Raw genomic sequence first — 20,307 nt, 5'->3', positions numbered from 1 at the left:
TTCTTATTTTTGGTAAATGTCAATCTGAATTATATTTAAGATAAATCAGGAAGCACGTCTGACCGGGTTATCTAACGTGTGAAAACCGCTCTACTTTCAATTCAGGCAACGGAAGCTCATAGAAATTTGCTTTCAGCTGCTGATCAATTCGTTCGAACTACTTTCTGCTAAAATATATCCTTTGTTCACGCAGCATGGAAAATGAACTCAAAATAAAACTCAAGCTGTCCATACAACGGATTTTTATTAAAACCTTTTAGGCCCTGACATCTCTATCTCTCTTTCAAAGCTTGATTCATTTCCGTTTAAAAACTCGTCATTATTCACGCTTCATAAGCGATGGGTAGACTTAGCTCCACTGGTTATTAATCTCTTGAAGCTTATTAGAATCACTGAGTCATTGGAAAGGCATTGTGTGTTTTGGTCACGTAGGTCACGCTTTGCTGTTTAATTAATTTTTTTTTAAAGAGGGCCGATGAAACTCATCAGGAGCAGTGGGCTACACCTTGCTCGATCTACTTCTGGAAGCTATTGTTGGGTAAACATGCTTTAAAATGCGGTAGGATTAATTTGCTAATGGATTGGTAAATATTACTGTATTTGTTAATTGCATAAGCAGAAACAAAAGGATAAACGAAAAAAAAAATGTTAGAACGATTGAGGCAGTGAGAAGCAACGGGATGCAAATGCCAAAATTAAAAATTTGGAGATAGAAAACCTCTCCTCTGTTTTAGGGCAAGAGAGGGTTCTAGTAGCTCTGGTGGGTGCTACTATACAGCATGATTTAGAGAAAAAATCAATAAAAGCGTACCTAGATGAGAATTCAGGAGCGCCCGGAATTTTTCAACCTTGAATTATTTAATAACCGAAATAAAACTGAGAATTTTACTGCATGACAACATACGAACATGAACTCACACCAACTGCTAATGAAAAGATTAAAAAAAAAAGGAATAATAACGCAGCATTGCAATTCCGTCACCAAATTAGCCGAATCGTCAGGGCTTTGTTCTCCGCCCCTAGTGAATATTGAAGAAGAATGAAGTAATGCACTGAATTGAAAGCACTCACATAAAGCAAAATCGAACTTGCTTTCAGTAAATGGTGGGCATTCATTGAACATGATAATTCATAACACCTCTTTAGATACATTTGAAAAAAAATTAATCAATGGCTCAATTTTTTCTACAATATAGCAGGCAGCACCACTGCTAGCTGATGATGATTTTTTGATTTTTTTTTTAATTCCTTTTGTTAAAGACAAAATATGGTATACTTGACGCAATTACAAAGTAAACAAATATAATTTTTAACTAATAATTAGTAGCGAAATATTATTTGTAAGTAATTAATATACAAAATAGTTTTAAAAAATGATGACATAAATGAATATGAAACATCTGAGCATTATGATTTTTTTTTAACCCTTTACATCTCAGAAGAATTTGGTTTTAGCATTCAAACGTTTTGTAATGTTTACATTTTGCAAGAGGCTGGCCGCAAATGAGGCAGTAAGAAGCAAAGGGATGTAAGTGGACATTTTCAAGTTTTGAGTGAAACGCGTTTAAAGAAGACATCCCAGGTAGGCTTTCGTTGAATTTTTTTTTTAAATCATGCTATACAGCAGCAACTACCAGGGCTACTAGTACAATCTCTTGCCCCAAGACAGAGGAGAGGTTCACCTACCATGTGTACTGGTTATTTTCAAATTTTTAATTTTGCCACTTACATCCCTTTGCTTCTCACTGCCTCAAATGCTGTCACGCTTTGAGAGAGGAGGGAGTGTGAAATTGTGAGTTTGTCACAAGGGGGTGAGAGGGTGCTTCACACAAGAAGTGTCACATCACACACTATTTATAAGAATATGCTTAAGAAATACAACGTGGCGTGTGACAAAAGAGGAAGTGTGACACTTTGTGACAGTGATATTGAAAACGTGTGACATCATTTACAGAAAACCCTTATATATTTATGCGTACACTAATGGCACTGTTTCCTTTGTATTTGTGTAATGAACTAAATAATAAAAAAGTCACTCGGATTATTTAAATTTTTTTAAATTTTGTGGTGCTTACAAGAAATATATGCTGGGATTGTACACAGCCCACCTCACCACTAACGTTATGAAAAAAGTATCTCACCAGTTGAGGGTTAAAGAGGATTATGCAGTAAAACTCCGTTACAACAAACTTCAAGGGACCATAATTTTTGCTCTTTGTGACGAGAATTTCGTTGTAATGAAATTCAAGCAATGCAATGGAAATTAAATTGGGACTGAAAATTTATTTCGTTGAAACAGATATTTCGTTTTAATGGTACTCGTTTTAAAAGGATTCCACTATATTTCCTCTGAGCACTGTTGTCCCAAGTATTCGTCTTTAGGGAACGAAGGCGGGAATGAAGGTTCACCCAAGTCTTTTCAAAGACCAAAGGGCCCCCGAGTTGGTCAAGTGCAAGAAATAAAAAAGTTCCGTTGTAAAGGATATTTCGTTGTATTGATATTCATTGTATCAGGATTGTATTCCTAGTGAACACTGCAAACCCAAAATATTCGCCTTTGTGAGAGAAGGCGGAAATGAAGATTCATCCGCGACTTTTTAAAGCCTAAGGACCCACGGAGTAGGTCACTAATGCAAGAAATAAAGAAGTTCCGTTGTAAAGGATATTTCATTGTATTGGTATTCGTTGGCAACAGGATTCCACTGTATTCCTAGTAAACACTGCTGCCCCAAAATATTCGCCTTAGTGAGAGAAGGCGGAAATGAAGATTCACCCACGACTTTTCAAAGACCAAAAAGGCCCACGGAGTAGGTCACCAATGCAAGAAATGAAAAAAAGAAGTTACAATAATAATAACAAAAAACAAGGTGATAGATGCGATGAAGGTGCGTCTTTAACCTCTGAGGCTTACGTGGAAAACGAATTTAAGATCCTCTTGATTAATTGCCATACTTTCCTGTAAGCGCGTTACATCTTCTGGAGCTTAACTGGAGCTAATCATTAAAGAAATAGGATAATAATAATAATAATAATCGTTTTGAATTTGAACCACAGAGTTGATGTTTTACATGTTGAGTGATAATTTTGTGACCTAATAGAGGATAGTTGAGGTACGTTTGCCAGCTCTTGCAGGGGCGGATACAGAAAAATCTTTTGGAGGGGGGCACGGAAAATTGAATACCCCCCCCCCCCCCGCCTTCGATGTTTCATAACTAAGTTTTGACGACTTTATTTTTAAATGTGCGTGTTTTTTTATTTATTTATTATTATTTTTTTTAGGATTCCTTAAGGTCAATGAATCTACTTCTAAGTGCATGAATATTATGCACTAATATACTTTGAATGTGGACGGAATACATCTTTAACGTTTCAAGCTATTTAGAATACTAACCCAATATAATGTCATCGAGATGCTAGACAATGAGCGGCTTTACCTAGGAACATTGTCATAATGATTATAACATGAGGGCAAGGTTATTAAATAAACCCATACCTCTCTTGAGTTTTTTAAAGTTAATTTAATCATAACTTCATAACATATATAAGTTTCACTGAAGAATTCAGAAACTATTTCTGTGTGAATTTCAAAACAATTGCTGATTTGTTCTTAAAGTCATGATACAGTTGAGATAACATATTGATACTACATGCCGTTTCTATTAAAAATCATGGTTTTTCTAAGAAACTACCACATGATTTCTTTCATTTTGCATCTTTTATTAGCTGAAAAAGAAATCTATTATTTCGCAAATAGGTTCCTAGATCAAGATAACTCTTTTAGGTGCGCCTACACATTTAAAAAAAATGTTAATTATTGATTCCATCAAAGAAGAATTAATGAACGAATCGCGATAATGCGCGGTCTCTTGAATTTGAAGCCAATGAGTTAAATGTATTCTGCAACTCTAGGCCTCTGAACCCAGTAATACTTCTTTAGCAAACAAAAATGCTTTTATTCAAAATCATGCTGTGTGTTTGTGTTTTGTGTTCTTTTTAATTAACTACGTAAAAAAAGTGCAAAGGAAAGGTCAGTTAAAAAGTAATAAATAAAATAGTGAAATTAATTAATTCTTTTTTTTGGGGGGGGGGGGGGGCCGTGCCCCCTGTGTCCCCCCCCTAAAAATTCGCTACTGAGCTCTTGTAAGATTAGTTACTAGACAAGGATCTGCACCATAAATAAGTTATGCTGTTAAAATAACTTTGTGTTCAAGTTGATAAAAACAAATGTAACTTCAACTATTATAATCGTTGGACATTTAGGATTTAAAAAAAAAATAACGAAGATAGCTGGCATTATTCTACTTCAAGACTCGACGGCTACAGCAAGGAATCGCGAATACTTTTGCAAATTCCTCTTGATGGTGCAGAATGTTGGCAATTCTATCGGCTATGAATTACGTAAAGTGCCGATGCTTCAAAGAATTCTAAAGGTGGATGTAAAAGCTCTCAAAATGAAATTTTGAGTAAAATATGCAAAATTAATTCCTTTTTTTTCCAATAAACACTCCCTAATAGTTATGACGAAGGTTATCAAATTATATCAGTTAAAAAGAAAACATAGGGGGGAAAGCTCTTTTATTCTCAATCAGATGTCAAAATTTTGAAAAATCAACGTGGATTTGGAATTGTTTGGAAACACAGTCCCCTAGGAGGGGGGGGGGGATCACTCTAGGGGGGATGTTATGGTGCTCGGCAGCCACTAAAATGTTTATAGGAGATTTTGGTCATCTTTGAATTGCTCTTAAATTTGCAGGTTAAAGCAGTACTTCTTTATTATTTTTTCCCCCGATTGCATTCACTTATTATTGTAGAAATAAAGTTCCTAATTTTTACAATATTCAATAGTTTTCAACAACTGTTTCTTATTTTTAAAATGTCGAAACAATTACGAGTGGAATACCAATAAATTGGATACTTTCAGCGCAATAAAATGCGTTCTTCACCTACGTGCTACTTTTCTGGCAGAAATAAATAGCTGAAATAGTTGAACACAACTAGATATTTACAAAGCATTTTTATGTGACCGAAGAGAAATTCGAAGTGTCCATAGACTTAGGAAGTGATTCGATACGTTTCATATAATTAAAACAGGGACCTTGAACGTATTTAAAACTTTGATAACACTGAAAAATTGTATTTCGCCCTTAATTTCGTTTTATTTGTGCAAAATGATTTATTTTTTTTTTTGAAAAAAAATATTAAAATTCGAGAACGATATATTTTTTTAAACAAACAAAACATCTTTTTTATCCTCAAAAATCACAAAATATGGCATAAGTTTCACAAATGTTGAGAGGTAAATAACATAAATTTGTTTTTTATGTTTCACCAAAAAGCAGTTTTCACTAATGTTGTGGCATGAATAACATTAAACTCATTTTATATGTTTCTTTAAGAGTTAATTAAAGTTCACTCAAAAATAACTAAATGGTTATATATATGTTTTAAAAAATAAAACAGTTTGTGTAGAAATAAACATCATAGTGAAGATAGCTAAAATGTAAAAGGAACATTTTAATAAGTGTTTTAAAAAATACCAGAAAATGTTCACCCTTTTAATTAACGCTCAGTAATTTGTTTCATATGACAAGCTAAATAACTCATACGTGTTTTAAAACCTGCATGATGTTAAAGACATTCTATCTGTATAAAATAGAGCTGTGTAGAGATACTATATAATCCTATTTTCTACGGAGATATATGAAGAAAACAAACTGTTAGAGATATTCATGTTGAGACTCCTAGAAAACTCCTCTAAGGGGTAGTGTCCCACATGAGACTCATAGATGGATCAATTACCGTACATTAATACTGTCGAACTTGCTTATAACGAGCAGAAGAGACCGCGAGACTTTCCTGCTATAATGTTCGCGAAAAACTACAAAACAGCACACACATTTCTTTGATTTGCATTTTTATTTCTCTACAGCACCGAAGAAGTTGGGAAATTTTCTTTGTGTTGTCTTATTGTTTTTTCATTATTGTATTAGCTGCAATATTCTTGGTGGGTAGCAATCTTAAGAGGTCATTCATTAATTACGTAAGGGTCCCGAGGGGAGGGGGTTGTAAAAATCTCTATACACCCTTTGGGGGGGGGGGGAGTTCAAGCCCATTCTTACGTAATACTTTCCAAGACGATATTTTATATTAGAAATTTTGCGCTTTTTAGTAGTTTGGCAGGGATCATATTTCATTTGCGTCGCAGAATGAATAGTGTAAAAGATAATAAAAAAATCGCACTATGTATGGCATGATTTATTTTAAATTAGTATCGTATGATATACAAAAAAAAAATGTCGAAAAAACATTCAGTATAGATTTCAACATTTTATTTCTTTTTTCTTTACGCAATTAGGTTTAATTAAATACAAGTGATTTTAATCACGATTCCAGTGATGTTAGAGTCGTCATTTTATTATTTCGAAAAAAACGAAATGGAATCTTGCATAAGAATAGGGGGAGGGGTTTGAAAAATCTTACGTACCCTTACATGGGGGAGAGGGATCAAAATAATCCTTACGCAGTTAATGAATGGTCCCTAAAATTGGTATCAGCAGATATATAATTTTAAAATATTCCTCTACTCTACAAAATAAGAATATAAAAACAAAGGAAATCCCGGCTGCCATATCACTTGTTCTCAAAATTCATGACTCATCACTAATTTCTGCTTGACTTCAAAATATTATAAGAATTTTGCCAAGAAAGAATTAGCAAGGCTGGAAAGTGGAAGTCAACAGAAAGTTTATTAATCACTAAAATATTGCTCGTTGTAACCGGATTTTTTCGTTAACAGTGAGTGAGGCACCTGCAGATTTAATATTGAACCAACAAAGTATTTCCCGATTCCTTCGTTAAATTCGGTTCTCGTTAAATCAAGGCTCGTTATAAGCAAGTTCGACTGTATTTAACGTTGATACTTCTGGTAAAAAAAGTATTCACCCTGGGCCTTCTTAGACCAACTACAATGTACATGTACCAAATTTAAATTCAATATTTATTTTTTATCTATCCCAAATCACGATGAAAAATTCCCCACTCACTATACTGTGTTACATTTCCCCCAATTTTCTTAACCTTGAGTGAAAAATGGGATTATCCAAATTAAATCTCAAGGATACCACCCAGCAGCAATTCTTCTTGTCATCCTTGAACCAAATGATGGGATGTAATCCATTTGTTGAAGCTGCCACAGAGATCCAGTTTCTCCCTACTCCACAGAAACCAGTCATAAGAATCTACTATTTTACGCAATGATTTGTAGTTGGTTCTCATAAAGCACATGAATACAGGGTGGAAGGCATATCATTACTTTTCGTTATTGCTTCATCTAAAAAGAATGAAGAGTGTCAGGTTGAACAAACTGGGAACTAGCTCATGTGCTAAAGTGTACATTGTTCAAATGAGGCAGTCAGAAACAGAGGGATGTAAGTGTCAAAATTAAAATTTTGGAGAGAACTAGTATAAGTGGTAGAAGAAACCGACATCTTTTTTTGGGCTCGTTGGTGGTACTATAGTAGCATTGATAGGTACTGCCGTAAAGCGTGGTTCAGAAAAAAAAAATAATGGAAACAGGGGCGGCAAATAGGGGGAGCGAGAGGGGGCGGTTGCACCCCCAAATTTTTCACTAAGAACAACAAAAAAAAATGGCTAAATTCAATTTAGATAACTTAGAAAATTATTAGCTTGCATTTTAAGAACAGAAAAAACATATGGAGAATAATTGCTAGCCTTAACTAAAGAAGTAATCTCTTCAAATGGGTTAAATATTTCAAAATTGTGTACTCTATGTTATGATAGTGCATCTTCTATGAGATGTCCGTACAGTGTTTAGACTGCGCAATTTTTACGAGTAAACTCCGTGTCATTTTACATAAATTTTTATGCTCATATTATAACTTAATGTTTAGAGGTGTTCATTGATTCCTTGTACTAGAAACATTTTAGCAACTCGATGCATTATATGCTTTCTTAGAAACTCTTTGTAAAGATATGCTCTTTACGAAAAACATCCCACGTCACAAAATACATAAATACAAATACAAATACAAATGTGACGACCAGCAACAGGCTCTGGGCCCAGCTAGGCTGGTCCTAGTCAATTAATTAGTCCCCAATGAAGATCAATGGCCCTCTTAAACCTATCCATCCCCTTGCTATTTACCACCACTTCCGGTAAGCTATTCCAAGTGCCCACGACCCTGCTAAAGTAGTAGTTTTTCCTGATTTCCAAGTTAGCCTGAGATTTAAATAGCTTAAAACAATGACCCCTTGTCCTGCTTTCCCCGCAAAAATTTAATCCATTTACATCTTTCATTTTGATAAATTTAAATAACTGAATCATGTCCCCTCTGACTCTCCTTTGTTCCAGGCTATACATGTTAAGCCTATTAAGTCTGGTATCATAATCTAAATCTGAGAGTCCCCTTACTAATTTAGTTACCCTTCTTTGAACCCTTTCCAATACGAAAATATCTTTCTTCAGATAAGGCGACCAAAACTGAACAGCATACTCCAAATGAGGTCTTACTAAACTCCTATATAAAGGCAGAAGAACTTTCTTAGATTTGTTTGAAATAGATCTCTTGATGAACCCAAGCATTTTGTTGGCTTTGTTACTAGCAATACTGCACTGTTGACTAAACTTGAAGTCCTGATTTATAAAGACACCCAGATCCATAACATTTTATGCCTGATTTATGACTGAACCCTGTAAATGATATCTCATACGCTTATTTCCATGACCTAAGTGTAGCACTTGACATTTCCCTACATTAACTGCCATACCCCATTTATCTGCCCACTTAGTAATATGATCTAAATCCTCTTGCAGCTGTTTTACTTGTTCTTCATTTTCGACAATCCCCATAACTTTTACATCGTCAGCAAAACAATTCATGCTTCCAGAAATATTTTCATTGATGTCATTCATAAATATAATAAACAAAAGAGGCCCTAAAACTGATCCCTGAGGAACCCCACTTAAAACATCACTCCAATTAGAATGATTTCCTCTCACAACTACTCTTTGCTTCCTACCAGTAAGCCAATTTCTAACCCAAAGTAAAGTTTTTCCTCCTATTCCAATGTCAGCTAACTTGCTGAGAAGAGCAACATGCGGTACCTTGTCAAAAGCTTTTTGAAAATCAATATAAACAACATCCACACATTTTTTGTTATCTAAAGCTGAGGTAACCTTGTCGTAGAAATGCAATAAATTAGTAGTACAGGATTTACCTTTCCTGAAACCATACTGCAAACTAGTCAACAGACTATTAGTCTCTAAGAACATCATGATCTTAATTTTGATCAAAGTTTCGAAAATCTTACAAATCACCGAAGTCAAACTTACAGGTCTATAATTCCCAGCAAGACCTTTAGACCCCTTCTTGAAGAGTGGCGTTATGTTAGCCAGCTTCCAGTCCTCTGGCACCGTCCCCGAGTTATAAGAAGCATTGAAAATAATCAAAATAACATCCACTAATTCATCTGCACATTCAACCAAAATTTTTGGATAAATATTATCTGGTCCCGGAGCTTTAGTTGCTTTAATCTTTCTCAAATGAAATAAAACCTCCTCCCTGGAAAATACAAAATCCTCAAGCTGTATAACAGCTTGTGTCTTGTTAGTGTCAACTGTTGAGATACAGTTATCGTTAAACACACTGGAAAAAAAGTTATTCAGAACATTTGCAATATCCCTATCGTTTTGGATTAAATTTCCATACTCATCAACCAAAGGCCCAATTTGACTGTTTCGAGCTTTCCCAGAATTAGCGTAAGCAAAAAACCTCTTAGGGTTCCCATCAATGTCATCTGCCAGCCTTTGCTCCAATTCCCTTTTCTGAATCCGTACCAAATACTTAAAATTTCGCCTTGCCTTACCATACTGGAGCCTCTCCGCACTCTGACCAGTTTCTTTAAACTTACGAAAAGTGGCTTGCTTATAATTAAGAGCTTCTTTAGTCTCCCTGGAGAACCACATGGGCCAAATTTTGGTATTAACACCTTTTCTCCTAAATGGAACATAGTCCCCAACGGTTTTAGCAAGTTTATCCTTAAATTCCGTCCACTGCTGATCTACGTCGCTATTTTCCAACCCTGATGAAAAAACCTCTTTCAAGCTCTGCCTAAGTGCAACAAAATCAGTGTTTCTGAAATTGGGCACAAACCTAAAATTATCATCTTTGCACACTTCAAATTTAACCCGGAACCTAATGCTGTTATGATCACTATCTCCAATATGCTCCCCTACACTCAACCCCTGAACAAAACTACCTATGTCACAAAAAACTAGATCCAAAATTGCCTCCTCTCGAGTTCCCTGAGTTACAACTTGATCTAAGAAACAGTCACCAATTACTTTTACAAATTCCTCTTCTTTGCCATTACCAGGATAAAAATTATTCCAATCAATACCCGGAAAATTGAAATCCCCCATTATGATAACGGATCCCTTACTAGACATGTCACTAATAATACGGTACATCTGTTCATCTTGTCCCTGGTTTGAATTAGGTGGCCTATAAATGTTTCCAAAGCGTAGCTTTTTGCCCTTACTGCTCATCAACTCCAGCCAAACCATATCAATATCAGTAGGCTTATCATTTATGACCAATTCATTGCAAATAAAATTGTCTCTAACATAAAATAAAACCCCACCACCTCTTTTACCTACTCTATCCTGTCTGAACAAATTATACCCAGCAATATGTAATAACTCTGCATCAGATTCGGTAGCCCATGTCTCTGTAATTCATATCAATAACATCAACAAATATATCTTGAGGCTCTTTACTCGACAATCTCTGAGTGGCACACGATGGTATACAAAAATTAAATCTATAAAAGCCCCCTGGAAGAATGACTGGAAAGCGACCTTTTCAGTGATAGGAAATCTGATGTCATTTTAATATGTATGACTTCGTTTGAATTTCTGTTTACTTTATTTTACTGCGGAGCGTTTTTTGAACAATGCTACACTCTATCACAAAAATTTCAATCCGCTAACCTTAATTCTTGGATTGACATTTGAAACTCTTAGTAATTTTCGCACTAATGCAAGCTTGAGCCTTTGAACAAAGTGTAAAACTTTGACAGAACTTTCCATAACAGTTTTTACTGTATGCCAACGAAGAAGAGGTGACAAAAACCACACGAAGTTTTAGTCAAAATATTAAATCACTATTTTGAATAAAATGATCAGTTCAGTTTCTCAAGAAATTGAGACAGGATTTGATATGAGATATATTTATCATTGGTGTGTTCAATATTATGTAGATCTGTTATAGAAAGCGAAAAAGAAAATATTACACTTATAAGTAAAATTTATAGCATGAGAGAAGAGGAATTGTTTTGTGAATTGCGACCATACTTTTTAATGACGCTAAATAAATACTAGCCCAATTTAAAAAGTTTTCTTTGTTACTTTAAAGAGCGGAATTTGAAGGAAATGTGTTTTTTAATATAACTTTCTTGCTTCCATTCTTTTTTGACTATTTCAATCAGGTCAGTCATTTTATAGTAGATAACATTTGTGTCTCAACTTCAATATTGCTTTATTGTTCTTAACATTAAAAACATTTTATTATCACTTCCTGTTAACCAATATGTATTTTATACCGTACTGAGGAAATTCATGCTCAAAAAACCATTGAGAAGGAATACTAATGGAGGGAGCCATAGCAAATGTCTCAGTGAAATAAGCATGGGACCCAATGTTTCCCAGGTCAGGTGACTTGTTTGGCTGGAAAGTTGTCGCGTTTTAGCACGCAATCGCTCTTTTGGCATTAAATATTTTTCAGACGACGCGACGGCGCTTATTATGAAGTCGGGGCTACAAATCAGAGCAACTCTGGCTCCAACTCCTTTACTGCATAATAATAAATAAATAAATAAATAACTGATACAAATACAGGCCTATCATTCAAACACCCTCCCCACACTTCTTTCCGGATTTTAAAATATAATGTAATTGCATTTTTCATGTATTTTGATGTTTATTCCCTGAAATGACGGGCATGTACAAATAGTTTAAAGTGTTCTGTTATTGACTGAAAATTTATGGATTCATATGTATTGTAATCAATGTTTTGAAATGATTTCATACGCAGGCATACTAGTATTTAAATTGAAGCATAAAAATAGCAGATCTTTATTCTTGCGCATCTGCTGTTCACAGGAGCTTGGCTAGAAGATACTCGCCAACAAAGCAAATGTACACAAAATGCTTAAGAGCCGTTAAAATAATTACTAGTTAAGTAAAAAGTGTTTTTATGGAACTAAAATGTTATTTACACTCAAGATATACAATGTTTTATAACTTTTATGGATAAAATAAGTACAAAAATTTAAAAATTACAGGCAACTGTGGAATATGTACTCGTTAAATGAATATAAATGTTATTTTTTCTTTATTTAGAAGTAAAAAACATTCGTACATGCTACGGAAAAGTTACTGGACCTCCTGGTGTGGCTTTTCCTCACAGTTTACAGTGCTGGAATACTGCACTATTACTATAAATCTAATTTTTCCCTTTTACAGTTAAAGGTTGTTATCATGCATGGCTTCAGCTAAAAAAACTTCTTTAGCGGTTACGGTCAACTCGAAATTGCTCCCCATGTCACATGGTACTGTTGCTTGCTGTATCGGGATAGTAGGGTTGCACTCTCTCCATCTATTCCTTCTCAATGCAAAAAACTCGACCCCCCAAACGAAATGCTGAAATGCCGCCCCTGAATGGAAACGTACCTGCGATTGAGCTTTGAACGCTCAAAACTTGAAAAGAGTCACCTCTCTTTGTTTTACATTGCCTCAGACAACAAAACTTTGTATGGTGCAGCTCTGGTTAGTTGAGCTGTGACCTTGACTATGTTTACCTGTTTTAGGGGAGTTTAGTGAAAAATAGACGTGTTATTGGGCTCGGATTTTAGTAGGACTATTTCTGAAAAAACTCTTAAGAAAGTTTCTCAACTCGATTTAGCGCCAACTACCCCACCCTATTTACCGAAACAGGGGTAAACATTGTCAGAGTCGGAGCTCAACTTCTCAGAGCCTCATAATATGTGTGTGTATTTATTTGGATTGCTATATATATCATCGGCACCATGCTAAATTAACGAATGTGAAAATTAGCACTTTTCAGGAGAGCCGAAACAGTAATTTTTTTCCACCTGACGTTCTCAGTTATTTTCAATCTTTTACTTTTTACAGATAATATTATAAGTGTATAACAATCGTTTGAAGTAGTTATAGCCAGAAGGTAGTTCTTTTTGAGTGCTACGGCGAACCATCGAATTTGTAAAAACGGTTTTTCATTCTTTAGTTTAGCATAGTGCCGACGATATGATTACTGTTTGTTAAAAGAAACATTAACAACCCTCTTACACACTCAAGAACCCCAAAGGTTCGTTATTGAAGGATTAATGTTCGATTCATATCATTCCCAATTCTTTTCTGGTTAAGGACTATCTCATAAATACAGATATACACTAAAGAGCCAGTGTTTCCCAACCACCGGCATCAATACTCTTTACTTTGCTGACGGTTAATAAAAATTTTCAAACCCTTAATTATTAAATTATTCAGCAAGGTTCAGCAATATTCTCATATAAAACAATTTTATTTTGACTAAAAACAAAAATGGCAAATAAAAAACACATTATAAAGATACTATAACATAGCTACGACACACGACACATAAAAAACATGGAATAAACTGTTACACTAAACTTAGAAGAATGCAGCACCTACAAAATTTGTTTTGTGTGTTTCCAAACTAAAATTCTAATAAAAACATTACTAAGTATCATTATGTAAATAAAGCTGATTGTTTAAAAATAAATTTAAAGTCTTAAATCTAACATTAATGTCATTCTTAAAGTAAAAAACTAGATGAGATAAGGATCACACACAAAATAAAAATTATTTGTTATGTATACTAAATCTGAAATAGTTGTAATAAATTTTCTTCATTAGTGCAAGATTTTTAGCACCCTGTACTGTAATTTTAGTATGATACCTTCATTTTCTATAATGGTTTCGAATTAATTTTCTTCATAACTTTCTAAGAAGGAAAACGGAGTGATATGAAATCTCTGCTTGCTATGTTACAAAATGAGGTTTCGTTTTCACTTGCGAGATACAAGCTACAATTAAAATAAAAATTATTGTTTTTGTATGGGGGAATCTGAAATAGTTTTAATAAATGTTCTCCATCAATGCAATACTTAATTAGCACCCTGTACTTGAGTTTTAGTATGATACCTTAATTTTCTATAATGTTTTCGAATTAATTTTCTTCACAACTTTCTAAGAAGGAAAACGGAGTGATATGAAATCTCTGCTTCCTATGTCGCAAAATGAGGTTTCGTTTTCACTTGCGAGCTCCAAGCTATAATTAAAATAAAAATTATTATTTTTACATAGATCTGAAATAGTTTTAATAAATGTTCTTCATCAATACCAGACTTAATTAGCACTCTGTACTTGAGTTTTAGTATGATACCTTCATTTTCTTTGATGGTTTCGAATTAATTTTTATCATATCTTTCTAAGAATGAAAATGGAGTGATTTGAAATTTCTCTGCTTGCTATATGACAAAATGAGGTTTCGTTTTCACTTGCAAGCTTCAAGCTACAAAAAAAAAAAATAAATAAAAATAAATAAATAAATAAATAAATAAAAAAAATAAAAAATAAAATAAAAATTATTAGTTATGTATAAATCGGAAATAGTTTTGATAATTTTTTTCCATCAGTGCAAGAATTAGCACCTTGTACTTTAGTTACAGTATGATTCCTTTATTTTCTATAATAGTTTCAAATTAATTTTCTTCATAACTTTCTAAAAATGAAAAACGGAGTGGTTTGAAATCTCTGCTTGCTATGTCACAAAATGAGGTTTCGTTTTCACTTGCAAGCTCCAAGCTACAATTAAGCATCATCTTCATCAATTTTCTTTTCCCCTTTGTAACAAGACCGGTTTATAGAGTTCAGGCGTCCGTCTCACTGAATGAGCGAGCGTTATTCTTTCTTTTGGATGTCCTATTAATTTTATATTCATATCTTATTATGTTTTACGACCTAAATCTTGGTTATTGTTAGAGGCATTTTAGCTATCAAGTTGTTTATTTTTATCCAATCAAATTTAAAGTACCCGCTTCTGCTTCATTTAAATTTTATTACACTGTTAAATAGTCACTGTATTCTTTTAGCAGTGATTGTTTCTGCATCTGAATAGTGTTGCAATTTTGTACTCCCGGAACACTTGGAACAGTAAGATGCTTCCTTGGCACCACATAACCTTTTAAAATACTGTGAGATCCCATTACAACGGACTTCAAGGGATTGCAAATTGTTTTCGTTGTAATCGGAATTTTATTGTAATAGAATTCAAGCAATGTAATTTAAATTATATCAGGACTGACATTTTGTTGCGTTGAAACGGCTATTTCGTAGTAATAGAATTCAAGCAATGTATTGGAAATTATATCAGGACTGAAATTTTATTCCGTTGAGACGGATATTTTGTTGTATAATAGAACTTAAGCAATGTAATGGATATTATATCAGGACTGAAATTTCATTCCATTGAAACGGATGTTCCACTGTAATGGAATTAAAGCAATATGATGGAAATTATATCAGGACTGAAATCTTATTCCGTTGAGACGGATATTTCGTTGTATCATAGAATTCAAGCAATGTAATGGATATCATATCAGGACTGAAACTTTATTGCGTTGAAACTGATATTTCGTTGTAATAGAATTCAAGTATTGTAATGTAAATTATATCAGGACTGAAATTTTATTTCGTTGAAACTTATATTTCGTTGTGATGGTATTAGTTGTAATTGTATTTTACTGATTCATCTTTCCGGTTATGGCTGTTCCAAACTGATGAGCCCAAAATAAAGTCTCCCGCTGCTGCAGTTGAGCTATTTGGTATTTGGTTAAAAGTGTTTTCATTCTAGAATTCTTGTAATAAAATCACGTTATGGAATTCATATTTTTATGACAGATCAACAATTGATGCGTAAAATTACCATAGAGAATTGGAATATTTTCAGCTTTAATTGCATTCTTTGCTCTATTTCGTCACCGGTTTCCGTCTTATTCAATACACTTCCAGCGGACGTTGCTACTTCGTAGGCATTTCTTCGCGCATAGATAATCACAGATTGATTTTCCCGCCTATAAATAAACCGGGTCGAAAATAAAACAGACGAAAAATTACCATTGAAATGAAGTGAATTACGTACCACGTGAAAGAAGGGCGTCCACCTTCACAGATGGAGAGTGGAGATTACATAAAATCCGAAGATTATGGCGACACGTGCTGCGACGTCGGCACAACAACAAAAAAGAAAGGTCACGCTACAGGCACAAGATCATTGTCATTAATGGACACAAAGACTGGAGGAGGAAAGTTCTGTTGTTTCTGCGGATCGCGTTCAGATGAGGATGAGATAGTTCTGGCGACTTTAATTGAGAGATATTTTTTATTTCAGATTTGGCTTCACTCCGTTGATTATATTAGATAAGATGAAGCTGGTCACGATGCAGAAATCTTCCCTCCGTGTAAAGTGGGGACTTGAACGGAGTTTCGTGATTGAACTAATTTCGAGATCGAGGAATGTGATACGAAACTATCTTTTGATGCATCGCTGATAGCTTTATAGAGAGCTCTGATTCTTCTTGGTGTTTCGGGGCGGATTTTTCACACCTCTATTTCTTTAGAGAAAGAAAATTTATGGAGTGAGAATATTATATATACTCCGTCCTAAATTTATCGCTAGGTCGAAAAAAATAGTTGATACGTTTGCATACTGCTGTATTAAATATTGAAACTGATGATTTTGAGATTTTATTTTAAAAGTTTTCACAGATTTTAGGATGCTATATAACAGCGGTTCCCAACCTTTTTCTCTTTGCGAACCCCTTGGAACAGGCAAAAAAGTGTGCGAACCCCCTGATGTTGAAATTAGTAACATGTAAGAAACAATAAAAAAACAGCATGTTTGCTTTCCATTTTTTGCAGCATTTGATTGCAATAAACAAAAATATAATTGTAAAATATCATTAAGTGCAAACATTAATAAAAAGTTAAAACTACATCTACAAGAAAAATTATAAACAAGAAGTTTTATAAACCAATTATTTTTTTAAGCATACTTTAAATTGGGGAAAAAATCCTTAATGCGATATTTGTGGCTGCTTGACGGAACAAAGAAACTGAAAGTTTGGTTCAATGTCTGACAGTTTGAGTCTTAAATCAGGCTCTGCATTCAATCTGCTTCGGTATTTATCTTTGAGATAAGTATAGGAGGAAAATCCTTTCTCGCAAAGATGTGTTGTAAAAAATGGTAATAAAATTCGAATTGCTTTTTTGGACAAAATGGTATAGTCATTTCTTACACTGAGCCAGAAGTCAATTAACGAGAGCTCTTTAATGGTAGTTTTCAATGAATTATCACAGGATAACTCGATGAGCATTTCCTTTTCAGGTAATGTCAGGGTGTTCTCTAAGCATGGATTTCCTTCAAAAGGATTGCGTATCCAGTTGTTTGAGAGAGGGACGTTACGCCTATTAGGAAAATACTCGTCAAAAGTTAGTTCAAGATGTTGCAGATGTTCACATACATTTCTTTTAACGCTTTCATCAAGTTTCATTGAGTTTTCTGATAAAAAACTACTAAGAGAAGTGAAACAAGAAAACTCACCCATTTCCAGGCATTGGATCCAGAAATTCAATTTTTTTACCATAGCTTCAATTTTATCATATACAACGAAAATATTAACAACTGCACCTTGCAAGGATAGATTTAATTCATTTAATTTTGAAAAGATGTCAGCTAAATATGCAAGTCTTTGCATCCAAAGAGGATCGAATATGCAAGTGGACAAGTGAAATGGATGATCAACAAAAAATGCTTGGACTTCTGACTTCAATTCAAATAAGCGTGTCAAAATTTTGCCACGGGAAAGCCATCAAACTTCTGTGTGAAGAAGTAAAGTAACATGAAGGCTTCTCAATTCCTTACAAAGCGCGTGAAATAGACGGCAGTTTGTGGCACGTGATTTTATGAAATTTACAATTTTTACCGCATCATTCAAAGTAGCGGATAATTCTGCGGGAATACGCTTACATGCTAATGCTTGTCTATGAATGCAGCAATGAGTCCATTCAATTTTCTCGTTAATCTTCTTTACTCGCACCACAAAGCCAACAAATTTTCCTGTCATTGATTTTGCACCATCCGTGCACACCCACACACAAAGACCAATCTATTCCATTTTCTTCAAAGTAACTGTTGACCAGTTCGAAAATTGCTTCTCCAGTTGTGTTGGTTTTCAAAGGTTTTGCAAATAGTACATCTTCTGTAATTGTATCGTTAAAAATATACCTAACATAGACAAGTAATATTGCAGCGTTTGCTACATCAGTCGACTCATCAAGCTGGATCGCAAAATTATTCTCTTTTATTCTATTCACAAGTTCTTTCTCCACATTACTTGCCAAATCAGTAATTCTGCGTGATACTGTGTTGTTTGATAGCGGAACCAGGTCAATTTTTTTTTTGCTGACTTTTCTCCCAGCATACACTTAGCAATATCTTTAGCACACGGTCCAATTAAATTTTCTGCAATTGTATGTGGCTGTCCAGATCTTGCAATTCTATAACTGACTCGATATGAAGCTTCAAGGGCCATTTTACTACCTTCGTTGGATCCTAACAGGAACGTAGAGACGCTACACTTTTTATTATATTCCAATTTTCTTTTAAAATATTCGATAGGTTTGTCCTTGTGTGTCGGATGCTTTGTTTCGAGGTGTCTTCTCAGAAGTGACGGTTTCAAACTGCTGTTCGCTAGAACTTCGTTGCAGAGAAGACAAAGCGGTCTAGGTTCAGACTCTTCTCCAGTAAAATAAAAGCCCATTTGTAAATAGTCACTGTCATATTTTCGCTTTTTTCCTTTTTTCTCCCCTAGTTCACTTTTCTGTTTAGTCGGGGGAGGCGGCAGTTCATTACAGCTATCTATTTCAATATCCTGTGTTGATTCGAAAGTTACTGCTGATGTTGAGGGTTGATCGATTGACTGCTTCTCCATTTGTCGCTCAACCAAACTACTAGTTTTTAACCATCGATCCATAACAGCAGAAAGTTATTAAATCATAAAAATTACCAACACGATTATAACTTCACAAACAGAGTAGCAAGTTCACGTAGCAAAACCAATTGCAAACAAAATCACTTGTTTTCAAGCATCTCTAAGGTATCTCTAAATACGTCTGTTAACAGCTATTTCCCCAGAACTATGAGCATGCTGATGTTATATATTTTTGAAAACGAACTGATGGGTAAAATCCAGTAATAAATTTTAAGTTTGGAGCCTTTTGCTGTCATGTCTGCTATTCGATGACTGAATTCGACGGAAATTCCCGAGTTATATTTCAACCAGATTAGAAATAATACCCCTATGATGCATTGTTTGAAAATTCTTTATTTTTTTCGACATATGTATATTATGTATAATGTTTGATTGACTCCACGCGATGGCGCCTTTTTAAGGTCATCGTGATCCCCGCCACAGCTTAATACAACGTTTCTGCATGGCGCCTCGCAATAAAGAAGGAAGGATATCTCTTTTTGTTGTCTATCGAAAAAAAAATGAGAAAATTTCTTTTTAACCAAGATTATAAAACCGCTGAAAGATTTTTTTTTTTTTTTTTTTGAGCTTAATACAAGAGTCTGGCGCGTTTTCAAATCAAAAAAAAAAAAAAAATTAGTAACTATGTGTGCAAATTGAATATTTTATAATTTTTTACCAAACTAGGAAAAATCCGCCATTGCACCGAAATTTTCGCGAACCCCCTTCCTGCACCTCGCGAACCCCCTCGAACCACCGGTTGGGAACCTCTGCTATATAATGAAGCAAGGGCGAATCTAGATATTTTTCAAAGAGAGCGCGATTGATTTTTATTACTTTACCTCCTACTACATCTCTGATTTGCACAAGCATGGAGTGCTTGCTCGCTTAGCATCTTTACTTGGAGCAAATAAAATATAGAGATATAGTTAAGAAGGGGGAAGAAGAAGAGTTGGTCCTTGAACTTATTCTCTTCTTTTTAAGTCACCAAAGGTTTTCTAGAATTTTTAGAACTTCAATCTCACAAACATTACGGTGGAATGTTTCAGAAACCCTTTCATAATCGAAAGTCGCCTAAAACTGCATTTTTAGAACTTTAGCTCTGAAAATTTAACGGTGAAAGTCTCTGAACCTCATTGCTTCCCCTAAAAT

At 34.4% G+C, this 20,307-nt stretch overlaps 1 protein-coding gene across 1 annotated transcript in view; it reads left to right on the top strand.

Annotated features, from left to right (window-relative positions):
* The window catches only part of LOC129222381 (ankyrin repeat and SAM domain-containing protein 4B-like), a 98,368-nt gene that overhangs the window by 29,963 nt on the left and 48,098 nt on the right, over window positions 1-20,307 (top strand). The gene's annotated exons all lie outside the window — the stretch shown is intronic.

Source organism: Uloborus diversus, chromosome 5 (assembly GCF_026930045.1).
Source record: "Uloborus diversus isolate 005 chromosome 5, Udiv.v.3.1, whole genome shotgun sequence".
In the NCBI taxonomy this organism is placed as follows: Eukaryota; Metazoa; Arthropoda; class Arachnida; order Araneae; family Uloboridae; genus Uloborus; species Uloborus diversus.
The sequence above is the reverse complement of the archived record's forward strand: the minus strand, read 5'-3'. Positions and strand labels throughout refer to the sequence as shown.